This window comes from Hemiscyllium ocellatum, chromosome 16 (assembly GCF_020745735.1).
Source record: "Hemiscyllium ocellatum isolate sHemOce1 chromosome 16, sHemOce1.pat.X.cur, whole genome shotgun sequence".
NCBI lineage: Eukaryota > Metazoa > Chordata > Chondrichthyes > Orectolobiformes > Hemiscylliidae > Hemiscyllium > Hemiscyllium ocellatum.
The window spans coordinates 76,591,156-76,610,371 of record NC_083416.1 but is presented as its reverse complement, the minus strand read 5'-3'; positions in this window follow the sequence as shown (position 1 = coordinate 76,610,371).

The following is a 19,216-nucleotide window of genomic DNA, read 5'->3' as shown; positions in this document are numbered from 1 at the left end:
CCGCCAAACCGTTACCAGCCAATGCCTGGAGGAGGGACGCCTCATATTCCATCTTGGAACCCTGCAACCACACGGGATAAATGTGGATTTCAACAGCTTCCTCATTTCCCCTCGCCCCACATTATCCCAGTCCCAAGCCTCCAACTTGGTACTGCCCTCCTGACATGTCCATACCCTTGGACCTATCACCTTGTCTCTCACCTTCAGCCACCTATCACTTTCTCAGCTGCCTCCCCCAAACCCCTCCCTCCTCCCATTTATCTCTCAGCCCCCCGGCCCACAAGCCTCATTCCTGATGAAGGGCTTATGCCCGAAACATCGATTCTCCTGCTCCTCAGATGCTGCCTGACCTGCTGTGCTTTTCCAGCACCACACTCTCGACTACTATAAATCTCAGGATGTTTCAGCTCATTACAGTGCTAGAGGACTTCAATTATTGTTGTAAATACCACTCTTTATCATTGCAATGTTAAACAGTAGACTCCTGCCCCAGAGATCAAGATGGTCATTGGTAATAGTAACGGAAAAGATAGAATTGTCCCAGTGTCCTGGGCAATCAGAACACCGTCAAAATCAACACCTTGGGAATCTGTGAGCAGTTTCTCTATCTTGTAGTTTTTCTGGGATTTTGATGCACACTACAAGTGTCACCTTGTGAGATCGTAGTATTAACCTGTAGCGGCATTAATGTGTGACTCAGTGAGTAACATTTCTTCAGAATCATAGGGATTGTGGGTCCAAGATTTCTTACATTTGAATTGATTCAGAGAAAGTTAATTGGCTGATTCCTACGATGAAGAGGTTCGTTTACAAAGAAAAGCTCAGGCTGGGTCTGTTACTCATTGGGGTTTAGGAGACTGTGAAGGAATCTTGCTGAAACATTTCAGATTCTGAGGGGACTTGTGGAGATATCTAGAATTAAGGGGTCACTGCTCCAAAATGAGGCGTCTCCTATATAAGACGGTGACGAGGAGGAATTCCTTCTCTCAGGCGGTGATTACAGTTCGGAATTCTGTTCCCTCAGACATTGGATAGTCTCAAGGCTGAGTTAGGCAGATCTACAATGCAGCAAAGGACTATGGGATGCAGCTAGGAAACTAGAGTCAAGGCTACCGTCTTGTAGAATGGTGGAGCAGGCTTGAGGGGCTGAAGGGCCTACTCTATGGTCTACTCCTGCTCCTTGTGTTGGTTTTGATTTTGATTTTATTGTCACGTGTATTTTACAGCAAAAATATAATAAAATACAGTGAAAAGCTTTTATTTGTCACCATGAAATGGCAGTGTTTTGAATAACTTAAGAATGAGACATCAAAAAGAGAGATATAGCTTGAAGAGAGTCCATCAGGTCCTGAACTGGCTCATCGCTGTCAAGGAGGCTCATGCTGCCATCCCTCCAGAATCGCTTCTCTGCTGTCTACACTGGACCCCAAACCAACATCAAAGTCACCAAAGCTCAGGCACAATCTCTCGCTGCTGGGCAAATACTCCTCCACCACCACCTCGCAGCCCCTGCACCAGACCCTCCAACATCGAGAGTTGCGTCTCTAAGCGCTGGGCCGACCTCCCCCAGATGTTTTGTGTTGTGTCCTTGTATTGTTCTGCACTACAAAAAAAACTTCATTGCTTGTGTATCTTCAGAAAATGCAGATTAATAATATAACCTCATACTTTTCTATGGTTCACCTTTCCTTTCAATTTGATATTAACCTTGACCTCCGGAGTTAGCCAATGACAGTGTATCTTTCTGGTACAGTCTTTCATCTTCATAGCTGAAAATGTGTTGCTGGTTAAAGCGCAGCAGGTCAGGCAGCATCCAAGGAACAGGAAATTCGACGTTTTGGGCAAAAGCCCTTCACCATGAAGGGCTTTTGCCCGAAACGTCGAATTTCCTGTTCCTTGGATGTTGCCTGACCTGCTGCGCTTTAACCAGCAACACATTTTCAGCTCTGATCTCCAGCATCTGCAGACCTCACTTTTTACTTTCATCTTCGTAGCATATATTTTCATAAGGTAACTCGATAAATATCTGCCTGTGCTTCTCTACCTTATAAGCTCTTTCCTCAATCCCCTTATCCTTCCTACCCTGGTAACAGTCTTTGTTGGTGTGATATAAAAGCGAATTCTTGATTTCTTCCTCAACATTCCATCAGTGACTCTTTTTCAATATACCTGTAGGGACAGTCAAGATCGATAGAGTGATTTGAAATATTTAGAAATAGCTTTGGACTTATATAGGACAGACAAGGCAAACTGCACTGAATGGAAAACTGGGAGAGGATGGATGGACTTCCTTTTAACTCTCTCAGAATGACAGAACAGTTATGAAACAACACAAGATTGATTCAAGTAAAGATCTTAAAGCTTTGAGAAAAACAATTTTTGGAGGATCTAAATTCAATCAAAGGAGGCAAGACCAACCCGAAATGGAATGGTTTCCTAAGACTTTTCTATTGTTTGGTTGGAGACAGTGAAATGAGCGTATTGTTGTGGTTTTATTACTGAATGGTTAGATATTGCAGTTTTCCTTGAAAATGCAATAACCGAAGTGAGAACAGTCATTAAGGGTCAGAAAGAAATCATTTCAGGAACCACTGATAGGGGAAGCAAATTTCAGACAACTTAGAAAGTGAGAAAACAGGAAAAGGCTGGTGCACTGAGCAGCAACTTGCATCGACTGGAGATCATTGAAAAGCTCAATAATCCATTTATAATCCTCATTGTCATCTTCAAACCTCTCCATCGCTTGATCCTTCCTATGTCTCCTCTAGCCCTCTGAAAGTTCTGTCTTCAGCCTTAATTCTAATCTCTCCCACAGTAATGGTCACAGCTTCAGCTGCCTGACCCTTTTAGCTCTGGAATTCAATCTCTGTCTTCCTACGGCAATCTCCTCCTTTTAAACACTGATTTAAACCAATTCCACCTGTAGAAATCCTTTCTTATGTTGCTTAGCATCAATATCCACACAATTATGTGTCTGCAAAGTGCCTTGGGACTTTTTATGAACCACCCATTGACATTGGTGAATAAGTGAAGAATTCCTGCCACCCTTTATGATATGAGTTCAAATCCTGCCACAGCAGTTGGTGGAACTTGAACGCAATAAAAGTCTGGAATTAGAGTCTAATAATGACCACAAATCCAATTCCAATTGTTGGAAACTCCCATTTGGTTCACTAATGTCCTTTAGTGAAGGAAACCGCCATCCTTAACTGCAATGGCCTACATGTGACTCCAGACCCACAACAATATGGTTGACTCTTAACTGCCCTCTGGGTAACTAGGGATGGGCAATAAATGCTGGCCCAGCCAGCAACACTTTCATCCCGTGAATGAATTTTAAAAAGCCGATTTTACTGCATCAACATTTTGCAATATAAAAACCCGTGCCAGCATTATCACAGTCAGAATTGCTCTTTGCAAGTCATAATGTTGTTGCAGGCCTCCTACCACTGTGTGGCACTGTACACCACACAACACTTGAAGAGAAAGAGGCCATTTGGCCCACTGAAGCATAACTCCCATTCAATGGGATCATAGTGGGTGAATTTCTATCATCCACCCAGTCAGTTAAGTTTTCCCCCTTTTATTTTCCCCAGATCGGGGGAAGATTATATTTGGTCTTATCATTGCTGCCTTTATTTAATGAATTACATTCTTCACTGCCTCCTTATCTCTTTGTACGATGATAGACCCCGCTAGCTGTGTAATTATTTACTTAGCTGACAGTAATTCTAAAACTCACACCCAGATATTGTTTATTTAATTCTCTGGCTCCAAAAGTATTTATTTAATTCTTGGCCCTGATAGAGTTTCCTCAATTCCTGCCTTATGCTTTTAAAAGTTTTTGTAATGTTGTGCTTTTGATGTTTAATTCATTCCTGCCCCGTGACAACTTTTCTTTATTTCCTAGTGACGGCTGTTATTATTTATTTAAGTCACATGCATCAATCCCATTTACTTTTTAATTTTTTTTAAAAAGTCAGATGTTGTGGACGTCACACAGAAAGCAGTCCCTAAGCTCCTGTTAACCGTTTCCCTTGAGAAGGTACTGGTGGCCTTTTTCATGAATTACTGAAAGTTTAAGACCATGGGTGTTGGGGTAGCCATTCAACCCATTGAGATAGCTCTGTCCAAAGGTGGCACGGTGGCTCAGTGGTTAGCACAGCTACCTCAGCACTGGAGATCTAGGTTCTTGATTCCACCCCTGGGTGACTGTCTGTGTGGAGTTTGCACATTCTCCCTGTGTCTATGTGGGTTTCCACCAGGTGCTGTTTTTCTCTCATGGTGTAAAAATGTACAGCTTAGGTGGATTGGCTATTCTAAATTGCCCAGTGGTGTGTAGTTTAGTTGGGGTAGATGTGGCATTTATGCAGATAGATTGGGGTGCTGGGTCTGGATGTGATGCTGTGTCGGACTCAATGGGCTCTTTTCACACTGTAGGGGAATTAAGACCATGATAGAAACCAGGGGTTTTGAGGGGTTGAATTGACTACTGCTGCTCCTATTTCTAATGACCCTAAGGTGCTGTGAGCACTTGCTTTTATAGAGTCATACAGCACAGAAACAGACCCTTCTGCCCAACCAGTCCATGCTGACCATAATCACAGACCAAACTAGTCCTACGTACCTGCACTTGGCCCATATCCCTCAAAATGTCTTATTCATGTACTTATCCAAATATCTTTTAAACGTTGGAACTGTACCCGCATCCACCACTTCATCCACACATGAACTGCCCTCTGTATAAAATAAGGTCCCTCATGTTTTTTTCAAAGCTTTCTCCTCTCACCTTAAAAATATGCCCTCCCCCCACAGTCTTAGACTCCCCCCACCCTAGGGAAAAGACACCTGCCATTCACCCTATCTATGTCCCTCATGATTTTATAAACCCCTATAAGATCATCCCTCAACCTCCTACACTCCAGTGAAAAAAATCTCAGCCTCTCCTTACAACTCAAACCTTCCAGTTAAAGCAAAGATAATTTAGAGATTTTCAGCATTTCCTAATTTATTCAAATGATATTGTTCTTTATGAGCAAAAACAAAAATGGAAATTGCTGGAAAAACTCAGCAGGTCTGGCAGCATCTGTGGAGAGAAAGCAGAGTTAATGGTTTGAGTCCAGTGAATCTTCTGAAGACTTGAAGCATTAACAATGTTTTCTCTCTTCACAGATGCTGCCAGACCTGTTGAGTTTTTCTGTCAATTCCTGCTCTTTTTTTCTGATTTCCAGCATCTGCACAGTTCTTTGCTTTATCTTTATGTGCAGATACCGGAGAAGGTGAGCAAGGTGAACTCAGAATTAAATAGTGTCCCAAACTTGGCACAACACCCCAAGGTGCTGCAAAGAAATGTTTATCAAGTAAGATTTTGCAGCACAGCGCAGATGGCAATATGGGCGGCATGGTGGTTCAGTGGCTAGCACTGCTGCCTCACAGCACCAGGGACCCAGCTTCAATTCCAGCCTCGGGTGCCGCTCTATGTGGAGTTTACACATCCCCCCTGTGGGTGTGCTCCGGTTTCCTCCCACACTCCAAAGATGTGCAGGCTAGGTGAATTGGCCTTGCTAAATTGCCCATAGTGTTAGGTGCATCATTCAGAGGGAGTTAGGCGACTCTTCGGAGGGTCGGTATGGACTTGTTGGGTCGAAGGGCCTATTTCCACACTGTAGGGAATCTAATCTAATCTAATACTTTGTGGAAGAATGTAAGTTTTAAAGAGAATCCAAAAGAAAGAGAGTGGGAGGGATATCTGGAGAAATTGTCAGACTTGAGGATTGGAAAGACCTGTCACCAATAGTGGAGTGATTAAAGCCAGAGTTGCACAAGGGGCCAGAACTGGAACTTAGAATCCCTACAGTGTGGAAGCAGGCCATTCAACCTAAAACAACCCTCTAAAGGTCATCCAAACCTTACATTTCCCACAGCTAATCTACCGAGCCCACACAACCCTGGGCAACTGAGCATGGCCAATCTACCCTAACCTGCACATCTTTGGATTGGGGCAGACAATGTGCAAACTCCACAGAGACAGTCACCCAAAGCTGGGATTGAACCTGGACCCCTGGCTTTGTAAGGCAACAGTGCTAACCACTGTGCCACCCAGATGATTGCAGGTATTTCAGAGGGTTGTGAGGGCTGGGGCATATCGCGGGGAAAGGGACGGTTGAGACCATAGTGGGAAAGCCAACAGGGATGTTAATCTTAAAACAAAAAGCATCTAGGTATGCAACCGAGCATGGGAACAGGAGTTCAATGGGATTTCACGTGAGTTAAGAACAGACTGCAGAGTTTTAGAATAACCCCATGTTTGTAGGGAAGGAGGTTTGAAAAAGGTGGTAAGTTCAGAAGTGTGTAAAGAAGGGGAACATGCATCCATGTTATTATGAGGTGGATCGATTTGACCCGAAATACACAGTGTGAAAGGGCAGTGGAAGCAGATTTGATAAAAATTCAAAAGCGAATCGCTTAAAACCATGATGGAGAAGCAACAATTGTACATAGAGCACATTTAGAGTAGCGGGGTCTAATTGGGTAATGTGTTCAAAGGGCCAGCACAGATGTGACGGCCAAATGTCCATTTTCTGTGCTGTATTATTCTATAATTCAATGTTCTCGGGATTATTGATCCATACCTATTGGTGACTGATCCAACCGCATTGCCAATGTAGTTGTAGATGGAGGAGTTTTCTGAAGATCACCCTCATGGCTGGTATCTAGCGGCCCCTGCTGAAAGACACGTGCCAGTGGTTGTTCGGGAAGGTTACTGGACCCACATCACAGACTCAGGCATCAACCCAAATGTTGCAGGTGAGCAAGGAGGGGAAACAGAGGCTCTCCTGAAAGAATCATCACGATCAGGGATATTTAATGAGATGCAGTTGAGAGATTGCTTGTCCGTTATACCTTTTTTTTAGGAAATATCGGATGTCTTTGCCCCTAAGCTGACCTTGTGGCAAATTCCGAAAGAGGTGGGAGGGTAAGTCCACACAGACCCTATACCCTCATGCCAGGTTTCCATCCATTTGTCATGGGCTGTCCCATGGGGCATTCAGGAGATTGGGTCAATATTCCCTATAATTTAGAAGAATGAATTGAGCCAGACAAGGGTCCTTCAGAGCTCAACAAGTTAGACGCAGGATAATTCCCATGGATGGCAGTGGGCAGTTTATGGGGTTAATTAGGATGTGGCACACTCAGGATAAGAGGGACACATCACCTGGGATGGAGTTGAGGAGGATATGCTTCACTCAGACAGCCATGAACAATCAGAATTCTCCAGGCCAGAGGCCTGTGGAGACTTACTAACTGAGTGTGCTTGAGTGACTAGAGATTGGAGAGACTTCGACATATTAAAGACATTGAGAGATAGTGCAGCAAAATGGCTTTGAATTAGAAGCTTAGCCAGGATCTGGTTGAGTAGCGGAGCCACCTCAATGGGCCGAATGGCCTTAATCCTGTCCCTATTTCCTACGTTCCTGAGAGGGCACCAATCTCTGCTCAAAGATTGTGAGGTCAAATTCCTGCTGTAGAGAATCAGACACTAAATCTTGGTGAGTACTCCCAATGCAGTACTGAAGAAAGAAAGGAAGGCCTCTCTGGCAAAGGTATCATCCTCTGGGTGAGAGATTAAACTCAGTCCCTGGCCTCTCAGGTGCATGTAAAAGAACCCGTGATACTGGGGTTCATAGTTCCTTGAAAGTGGAGTCGCAGGTGTTGAAGAAGGCCTTTGGTATGCTTGCCTTTATTGGTAAGTGCATCGAGTATAGGAATTGGGAGGTCGCGTCAGCTGTTTAGGACATTGGTTAGGCCACATTTGGAATCCTGCTCTCAACTTTAGTCTCCCTGCTATTGAAAAGATCTTAGAATCCCTAGAGTGTGAAAACAGGCCATTCGGCTCAACGAGTCAACAGTGACCCTCCGAAGAGCTTCCCACTCAGACCTATCCCCCTATTGTGTTCCTATAACCCTGCATTCCCCATGACTAACACACCTAACCTTCACATCCCCGAACACTATCGGAAAGATGTTGTGAAACATGAAAGGGCTCAGGAAAGATTTACAAGGATGTTGCCAGGGTTGGAAAATTTGAACTAGAGGGAGAAGCTGAATAGGCTGGGGCTGTTTTCCCTGGAGCGTCGAAGGCTGAGGAGTGACCTTATAAGGTTTATAAAAATATGAGGGGCATGGATAGGGTGAACAGTCTAGGTGTTTTCCCCAGGTAGGGGAGTCCAAACTAGAGTGCATAGATTAAAGGTGAGAGGGGAAAGATTTAAAAGGGATCTGAGTGACAACTTTTTCAGAGGCTGCATATGGAATGAGCTGCCAAAGGAAGTGGTGGAGGCTGGTACAATTGCAATATTTAAAAGGCATCTGGATGGGTAAATGAATAGGAAGGGTTTGGAGGGATATGGGCCGAGTGCTGGCAAATGGGTCTAGATTAATGTAGGGCATCTGGTCAGCATGGACAAGTTGGACTGAAGGGTCTATTTCTATGCTATATATCTCTATGACTCTATAATAGTTAACTGACTTTGTAATTCCTTTATCACCAGATTACAGGGTTGCTGCTTGTTTATTACCATTTGTGTGTTCTTGCTCAAAATATGTCAATTAGCAGCATCTATCGAGATTGCACCAGTGATTACACTGCTGTTATGATTAGATTAGATTACTTACAGTGTGGAAACAGGCCCTTCGGCCCAACAAGTCCACACTGACCCGCCGAAGCACACCCACCCAGACCCATTCCCCTACATTTACCCCAGCTCCTAACAGTACGGGCAATTTAGCATGGCCAATTCACCTAACCTGCACATTTTTGGACTGTGGGAGGAAACCCACGCAGACACAGGGTGAATGTGCAAACTCCACACAGTCAGTTGCCTGAGGCGGGAATTTAACCCAGGTCTCTGGCGCTGTGAGGCAGCAGTGCTAACAACTGTGCCGCCCAAAAGAGTAACCCACCTAGACCCATTCCCCTACCGTATATTTACACCTGACTAATGCACCTAATGCTATGGGCAATTTAGCATGGCCAATTCACCTGACCTGCACATCTTTGGACGGTGGGGGGAAACTGGAGCAAACCCACGCAGACACAGGAAGAATGTGCAAACTCCACATAGACAGTCGCCCAACGCTGGAATTGAACCTGGGTCCCTGGCACTGTGAGGCAGCAGGACTAACCACTGTGCCACCGTGCTGCCCCATTCAAGAAGTCTGTGAAGGGCTTTAGGACATCCTGAAATTGTGAAAGGTGCTATATAAATCTACGTCTTTTTACTTCCAAGTACCTTTCCCTGTCTGATATCCTCTCTACCCAGGGAGCAACTTCTCAAAGAAATTCTGCCCCAACATTATTGCATTTGCATTTCCCTTTTCTTAGCTTTGGGGTTGGAAGGGTTAAATGATGAGCTCGAGGTCACTTATCCTGATGGATTGAAGAGTGAAGTGTGACTGAATCAAGGTGTTTGAAGTCATGAGATACTTTGAGTTGGAGGGTGGAATCTTCCTCGGCAGAGAGCAATTGAAGACTGTTGGGCAGAGCGTTCAATGGTGAAATGACATTCTCACTGGTTACAAAGTATGAACAAGAATAGGCCATTTGGCCCTTCAAAACTGTTTCAGAATTTAATAAGGTCATGGCTGCTCTGATTTTAACCTCGGCTCTATATTTCGGCATACAATCCCTTGATAATCTTTTATCCCCTCAGTCATCAAGAATCTGCATCAGCTGATTTTTGAAGAAGGAATTTCCAAAGAACCTTGCCTCTCTGATAAAGTAAGTGTTTTCTTATCTCCATTTTAAATTGGTGATCCCTAGTTCCAGATTGTTCCCCAGAGAGGAACATCTTTTCTACATCCAGTTCATCATCTTCAGGATCCAAGCTGCTCATTCCAGGTATTAGTTTAGGAAACCATCTGTACACAGCTGCCAATGCATTCACATCCTTCTTGACTATGATGACCCGCACAGAAGACACACTATAGTGTTACCCCCAAAGCCTCACTGGTGAAGTGCATCATTCCCACAGACACCAGGGAATCACTGGTGATTGGATAGCATCCCCTGAAGAGTTATTTCAAGTCTGCGACTCACTACTTCAGTCACAGCTATTGTTTCCTTCCATCGTGTTGTAAATAGCTCGAGAGCAATGGAGCTGAAAATGGCTGCCACCACACCAGAGTGGGGAAGGTAGGAATTACATTGTGTGGGATAGGGAGCTTCAATATTAAATGATGCGAGGCCCATCAAACAGCAATAGCATTACACAAAGGCCCAAAAGCAGGGCACCATCTGGTTGTAGTGCCCAATTAACGGTGAGCAGGACACAAACATGTTGTGGTGCACTGTTACTGGTGAGCAGGACACCATTAGGATGAGGTGCCCAGTTAATGGTGAGCAGGGCACCATTAGGATGAGGTGCCCAGTTAATGGTGAGCAGGGCACCATTAAGATGAGGTGCCCAGTTAATGGTGAGCAGGGCACCATTAGGTTGTGGTACATGGTTTCGGGAGTGAGTTTGTAAGCCCGTCCAGACTCATGAAGGGAACCCCTTCTTCAAACCTGCCACAAACGATCCTTCGCCAGTTTCGGGAAAGATTCAGCCCAGCGGAAGAGCAAGGCTAGAGGTGGTTTACATAATGGAATCATCAAGAAATCAATAATTATAAAATTTACAGTGAAAAAGGAGTCCATTCAACCCACTGTGTCTGTACTGGCTCCAGAAGGAGCGACCCAGCTAATCCCACTCTCCAGCCCATTCCAATCCTAATGACTCTCTAAGTAAAGATGTTTCTCCTCATCTCACTCCTAGCTCTCTTACTAACAATCTTGAAATTGTGACCCCTAGTTACTGACGTACTAACTAATGGAAATAATTTCATTTTTTACCCTATCAAAATTGTTATTAATTTTGAACACCTCAATAGTCACCTCTTAATCTTCTCAGGTCCAGGAAGAATAGGCCCACTTTCTCTAATCTTTTCTTCTATCTAGAATCCCTTTCTCCCGGTATCATTCTAGTAAATGTCCTTTACACTCTCTCCAGGGCTTTAACATCCTTCCTTAAACAAGGTGCCCAGAACAAATATAATTCTCCAACTGTAGTTGGACAATGATTTGACGGATTGTAGTATCACTTTCTTGCTTTTATACACTATGCCTCTATTTAGAAAGTCAAAAGTCACATGACACCAGGTTAAATAAAATCACAAGCTTTTGGAGTGCTGCTCCTTTGTCACCTGATGAGGGAGCAGCGCTCCATAAGCCTGTGATTTCAAATAAATCTGTTGCGTTATAACTTGGTTTGGTGTGACTTCCAACTTTATTCACCCCAGGCCAACACTGGGCTCCTCTACATTATGAGATCTATTTATAAAAACAATGAATTTAATTTGTCAACAATTCTTTTGGTCTCCATTATTAATTCCCCTGTTTCTAACGGTGAGGGACCTAGATTAGTTTTCACTCACCTTTTTTTCTTTACATACCTATCGAAACTTTTCCCGTCAGTTGTCATGTTCTGCACAAGCTTACTGATATACTCTATTTTCACCTTCATAATCAGTCCCTTGGTCCTCCTTTGCTGCCGTCTCAACTGTTCAGAATCATCAGGTCTATTTTGTTTTGCTTGCCAACGTATATGCCTCTTTTTGTATCTAAGACTAGATTACTTACAGTGTGGAAACAGGCCCTTCGGCCCAACAAGTCCACACCGGCCCGCCGAAGCGCATTCCCCTACATTTACCCCTTCGCCTAACGGTATGGGCAATTTAGCATTGCCAATTCACCTAACCTGCACATCTTTGGACTGTGGGAGGAAACTGGAGCACCCGGAGGAAACCCACGCAGACACGGGGAGAATGTGCAAACTCCACACAGTCAGTCGCCTGAGTCGGGAATTGAACCCGGGTCTCTGGCGCTGTGAGGCAGCAGTGCTAACCACTGTGCCTCCCACTATTTCTAGCTTGCCTCACAAGCTATGGTTTTAGCCAATGTTTTCTTTGCTTTCTTGTGGCAACCAGGAATAAGCAATGTTTGGAGATGAATATTTGTCATTGCCTTTCCACTGTCATTGCTGTCAGTACCATTTCACAATCCATCATAGCCAACTCATGCCTCATTACCATCATAGTTTCCCTTAATAAAATTCAGGACCCTTGTCTCAATCAACCAATTCATTCTTCACCATAATGGTAAATACTATATTATTATAGTCACTCATCCCCAAAGGGTCTCTCAACTATTACATTACCAAGTATTCTTTTCTCATTGCATACTACCCAATCTAAGGTGGCCTGTTCTCTCATTGGCTTTTCAATATATTGCCTCAGAGAGTGCTCTGGTATACACTCTAGGAATTCCTCCTCTACGATATTGTGACTAATTTGATTTGCCCAAGCTATATGCAGTTGAAGTCACCCAAAAGTATAAATGTTCCTTTACCACATACATCTCTGATTCTGCATTTAATGCCATTCTCAATATCACCATTACAGTTTGTGGTTTATATGTGTTTGACTGCTTGGTATTTATGAATTCTACCCACACAAGTTCTACATTGTCAGAGCAAATTTCTTTCCTCAATATTGTGTTTATATTCTCTTTAACCAGTAATGGAACTCCACTTCCCCATCCTCCCATCCCCCAAAGATTCATTTTGGTCTGTCCTTCCTAAATACTGAATGCCCCTGGATGTTCAGTCCCATCCCTGGTCACTTTGTAGTCATGTTTCCATAATCCCAACTATACCATCCCCATTTACATCATTTTGTGTGATTAATGCATCCACTTTATTTTGGAAGCTCCCTGAGTTCAGGCACAAAGTCTTAAGGCTTGTCTTTTTAATGTTTCTTGTCCCAGTCCCAGTACCTTTTACTGTGGCCTTGCTTGACTCTGGCCTTTGATTCCTCTGCCTATCACATCTCTTACTTCCCTTTCTGTCTTTTGTTCTTGTCCTTGATTCCTTTTCGTCTGAATCCTTACATGGGTTCCCATCCCCCTGCCAATTTAGTTTAAAACCTCAGCAATACTTGAACACACACTCCCTCCATCGATCCCAGTCCTGCCCGGTGTAACCCACCAGTTGGTACTGGTCCCACTTTCCCCAGGAAACGGAAATCCTCTTTCACTCAATATATTGGTATTCAACCGATATATCCTCCTGGCACATAGTGCAGGCAGGAATCCTGAGATCCTACTTTTCAGGTGGCTTCCTAACTCTCTATATTCTGCCTTTAGACCTCATCCCATCTTTTACCAGTGTTCTTGGTACTAATGTGTATTATGCCCATTGGCTACTTTCCCTCCCCTCCTCCTGCAGCCGTTCTGAGACACCTTTGACCCTAGCACCAGGGAGGCAACATACCATTCTAGAGTCTTGTTTATGGCCACAGAAATGCCCTTCTATTGCCTTTACAATTGAATCCCCTGTGACTATTGCATTTCCATAATTTTTGCTCCTCTCCTGTACAGCAAAGCCAACCGCAGTGCCACGGAATTTGGCCATTCCTGAGGGGTCATTCCTCTCAACAATATCCAAAGTGGTGTATCTGTTTTTCAGGGGAATGGCCACAAGGGGGCATCATCTTACTCTTCGTGGAGGTCACCCACTCCCTTTCCTTAGCCTGTAGTGTGTCCACCTCTCTGTCCATGCTCTGCATGATTCTCTCAGCTTCGTAGATACTAGGAGACAGTGAGGTCTGGAGATCAAAGTGTGTTGCTGGAAAAGGACAGCAGGTCAGGCAGCATCAGAGGAGCAGGAAAATTGACGTTTCAGGCCAGAGTCCTTCATCAGGAAACAGAACCCCCAGTTGCTGCTCTGGCTCTGAAATCTGGATTTCTGGGAGCTGGACACACTTCCTGCACATGGACCAATCCTGGCCACTGGAAACATGCCTGGCTTCCAACATTGAGCTGCAGGAGCAAACCATGTCTTCACCATCTCACCAGGGGTAGAATGTTGTTGGGGCTGCACCCATCCAGGCCAATTGGCCAGGGGTGTTGGGGGGGGTTGGGGGGGACATTCCATGATATTCCTGACTTTTGCCTTGTGGACGGTGGACAGACTTGGGGAGTCAGGAATCAAGTTACTCACAGCAGTATTCCTAGCCTCTGATGTGCTCTCCTAGTCACAGTATTGATATGACCAATCCCATTCAGTTTCTGGTCAGTGATTACCCCCAGGATGTTGACAGCAAGGACTTCCATCAGCACCTTCCCATCTCCATCAGAATTAAATACTAGGCCAGGAAGATCAAAGAGAAAGTGAGGACTGCAGATGCTGGCGATCAGAGCTGAAAATGTGTTGCTGGAAAAGCGCAGCAGGTCAGGCAGCATCCAAAGAACAGGAGAATCGACGTTTCTCCATTCCTGAAGAAGGGCTCATGCCCGAAACGTCAATTCTCCTGCTCTTTGGATGCTGCCTGACCTGCTGCGCTTTTCCAGCAACACATTTTCAGGAAGATTAAAGGCCAATTTTAAGTTCAAGATGGTTTAAAGGGTTTGGTTGGGAAGACAGAGAGAGATGATATCCTATATTGAGGGAGTCCAGAACAGAGAGGCACAACTAATATTAAAGCTGGCCTGCTGTATTTGGTTTTGGAATGCCAACCACAGTGTTTGGTAGTTTGCTCCCTTTGGACTGAGTCTTAATCAGACGAGGCTTTTGTCCTGAGAATGGATAAAGCTTGTTGTATAATAGCAATCAGGCCACCAGTTACATTTGTAAAATATACATCGAGACTATTGGGAAATGTAGGAGGTAAATCTTCATGCTACAAGATCCTAAAGGGTGTTCTGTTTAATCTCCAGCCAAACCTGTTTGACTTAATCAAATTGTATATGACATGCAAATTTGTGAAGTGTTCCATATTTTTATGGTGGCACGGTGGCTCAGTGGTTAACACTGCTGCCTCACAGCACCAGGGAGCCAGATTCGATTCCAGCCTCGGGCGACTGTCTGTGTGGAGTTTGCACATTCTCCCTGTGTGTTTCCTCCGGGTGCTCTGGTTTCCTCCCACAGTCAAAAGATCTGCAGGTCAGGTGAATTGGCCATGCTAAATTACCCATAGTGTTAGGTACATTAGTCAGAGGGAAGTGGTTCTGGGTGGGTAACTCTTCAGAGGGTCGGTGTGGACTTGTTGGGCTGAAGGGCCTGTTTCCACACTGTAGAGAACCTAATCAATGCTATCTCCAACGTTCATCCTTTCAGAGCCCTTAAGGTGTAAATTACACAGATAGTTGAAATCTGGAACAATCTGCAAAATAAAGCTGGAAAAAAAGGTCAGTGAGGGTGATTGTGAAAGCTGATGGATTGACATAAAACCACATCTGATTCAATAGGAAATCTGCCTTCCTTACTTGGTCTGGCCTACATGTAACTGCTCACCCACAGCAAATATGTTTGATTCCTAAGTGCTCTCTGAAATGACCCAAATAAACCATTCACCAAACTGCTATGAGAAACAATATGCTAGAGTTGCAAGGAGGAGTGTAGATATTTTCTATATCACCTTGTTCAGAGATACAAGTACACACCTCTGGTGTAGGTGGGGCTTGAATCTGGGGCTCCCAGCTGAGAGGGAGATTACCATCACACTACCACCACACCACAAAAGCTCCTCTGAGGAAAATTCACCTTGCAGATTCATATCAGGTAACCAAGTTTGAAATGCTTTTAATTTACAGCTCTCTAACCATGGAGTAGATGCAGCTGAGAGGGCAATCTAACAGAACGTTCAGACCTTGGAAAATACCACAGCAGGCTGACCACAGACATCTCAAGGACAACCATGGTGGGACAGCAAATACTGGCCTTGACAACAATGGCCACGTGCTGCAAACATTTTGTTTTTAAACAGCAGAACAAAGCATTTGGGGACGTTGCCAGGAAATACTTCACACAATGGTTATGGGAAATCTGTACCTCTCTCCCCAAAACATTGTTGAGGTTGGAGGTCAATGCAGAATTCCTTAGCTGAGGTTGTTAGATTTTGGCTGGTTGAGTATTAAGCGTTGCAGGAGCAGGCTGAGTTGATAGAGTTAAGGTACAGATCAGTCTTGATTTAATTAAACAGCAGAGCTGGCTCAGGGTGTTGGATGGCCTCCTCCTGTTCCTGTGAGACAGGAGAACAATAAGGGAGTCAGATGATCAACATCCCATCCATTAAGATGTTGAAATGTTCATTCACTCGATTCTATATACAGAAGCTTTCAAACGGTCCAGAGGTATTGGAAGTCACCATGGCAACCATCTCTTTATGAAAAGCACAATTCTACCAGAGTGAGCAAACATTGGCGAATAAACTCACATGTTGGGGTTTGCTACTCAGTGGATGAAACCTCTGGCAGTGCCTGGTAACCCTGGCAACCAGGCTAGCTTATAAATTCAGGGCAAGAGTTCTTGGAGGATATCAAAGGTTCAGCCCTCAGTGTGGAGTCTGAAGGCAGACATCAATAGAGTCTCGGATAAGTCACATACCGTACCTCACCCTGAACAACCAGCTAACACTCTGCCGCAGGACAGTCGTACTTAGTGTTTCAAAAGTTTACATTTCTATAGCAGGTTTTGCCATCTTAGATAATCCAGAAGCACTTTACAACAAAGTTCAGTGCGATCTGAAATATAAGTCAGGAAAGTGGTGATGTCATGGTAATGTCACTGGGCTATTAATCTAGAGCTAATATTCTGGGGATGTTGATTTGAATCCCACCATGACAGATGTGGAAATCAAAATTCAAAGGAAAACCTACAATTTAAGGTTGGACAAATGGTAACCATTGTTGTAATAACCTACTATCTTCTTTGAGGGAAGAAAATCAGCCCTCCTTACCTGGTCTGACCTACTTGTGACTCCAGACCCACAGTAATGTGGTTAGCTCCTCACTACCTTCATAAATGGCCTAGAGAACCAACCAAGTTCAAGGGCAATTAAGGATGGGCAGTAAATCCCAGTCATACAGCACGGAAACAGACCCTTAGGTTCAATCAATCCATGCCAACTATAATCCCAAACTAAACCATAACCACATTCCTGATGAAGGGCTTATGCCTGAAACATAGATTTTCCTGCTCCTCGGATGCTGCCTGACCGGCTCTGCTTTTCCAGCACCACACTTTTCGACCCCAAACTAAACTAGTCCCAACTGCCTCCACTTGGTCCATATCCCTTCACATATTTTTTATTTATGAAATTATCTAAATGCCTTTTAAATGTTGTAATTCCACCTGCAACCATTACTTCCTCTGGAAGTTTGTTCTTCAAATGAATAAAGAATACTCTCTATAGAATACTCTCTATATAAAAAAGTTGCCCCTCATATTTTTTTAAAATCTCTCTTCTCTCACCTTAAAAATATGCCCCCTAGTCTTGAAATCCCTCACTCTAGGGAACAGACACTTGTCATTCACCTTCGCTAGGCTCCTCATGATTTTATAAACCTTTATAAGCTCAACTCTTAATCGCTATACTCCAGGGGAAAAGGTCCCTGTTTCTCTGCCGCTAATATCCTGTACAAGAATAAAGTCACTCCTGCAACGTGGGAAACAGAGATGTTAATTTTCCAGGATCTTCTTCCAATGCAAGTGGTATCTGATATTACTTGTGGAATAAATATTGTCCAGGACACTTACGAGAACCCACTTGCTCTTCGTCTACACTACCTGAGGAGGCAGATGCGTTCTCAGTTGAACGTTTCATTCAAAACAGAGAACCTCCAGCAATGAAGCGCTCCCTCATTATCTTGGAGGTAGTGAGGACTGCAGATGCTGTTTAGTCAGAGTCGATAAAGTGTGGAGTTGGAAAAAGCGCAACAGGTCAGGCAGCATCAGAGGAGCAACACAGTCAACGTTTCAGGTCAGGACCTTTTATCAGGACTGATGTCCAAAACATTGACTCTCCTGCTCCTCTGATGCTGCTTGAGCTGCTGTGCTTTTTCCAGCTCCACACTTAATCAACACCCTCATTTTCCCATGCCATTTGAATGGCCTACTCCTGCTTCAATCTTCTGCCCCAGCCTTGAATATACTGAATGATTGAACATACTGACTTCTTTGAGGATGTGACAAAACAATTGATGAAGGTAGAGCAGTGGATGTGGTGTACATGGATTTTAGCATTCATAAGGATCCCCATGGAAGGCTCATTCAGAAAATAAGGAGGCGTGGGACATAGGGAAATCTGGCTGTCTGGATACAGAATTGGCTGACCCAAAGAAGACAGAGGGTGGTGTTATTCCAATACTGATGGACAGTATTCAGTCTGGAGCTCGGTGACAGTGGTGTTCCGCAGGGATCGGTTCTGGGACCTCTGTTCTTTGTGATTTTTATAAATGACTTGGATGAGAAATTGGAAGGGTGGGTTAGTAAGTGTGCTGATGATGTGAAGGTTGGTGAAGTGGTGGATAGTGTGGAGCGCTGCTGTAGATTGCAATGGGACATTGTCAGGATGCAGAGCTGGGCTGATAGGTGGCAGATGGAGTTTGACCTGGAGAAGTGTGAAGTTATTCATTTTGAATGTTGAATTTGAATGCAGAATACAGGGTTAAAGGCAGGATACTTGGCAGCGTGGAGCAACAGAGGAATCTTGGGGTGTATGTACATAGATCGCTCAAAGTTGCCACCCAAGTTGACAGAGTTGTTAAGAAGGCATACAGTGTGTTGACTTTCATTAGCAGGGGGACTGAGTTTAAGAGCTATGAGGTTATGCTGCAGTTCTATAGAGCCCTGGGTAGACCACAGTTGGAATACTGTGTTCAATACTGGTCCCCTCATTATAGGAAGGATGTGAAAGATTTAGAGAGGGTGCAGCGGGGATTTAACAGGATGCTGTCTGGACTGTCTTATGAAGAAAGATTGAGGGAGCTAGAGCTTTTCTCCTTGGGGCGAAGAAGGGTGAGAGGTGACTTGATAGAGGTGTACAAGATGATGACAGGCATAGATAGAATGGATAGTCAGAAACTTTTTCCCAGGGCAGATATATCTGTCAGCAGAGGACCTAATTATAAAGTGGTTGGAGGAAGGTTTTGGGGAGATGTCAGAGGTAGTTTCTTTACACAGAGAGTGGTGTGTGTGTGGAATACACTGCCAATGGTGGTAGTAGAGTCAGATACATTAGGAGAAAGTAAGGACTGCAGATGCTGGAGATCAGAGTTGAGAGTGTAGAGCTAGAAAAGCGCAGCAGGTCAGGCAGCATCCGAGGAGCAGGAGAATCG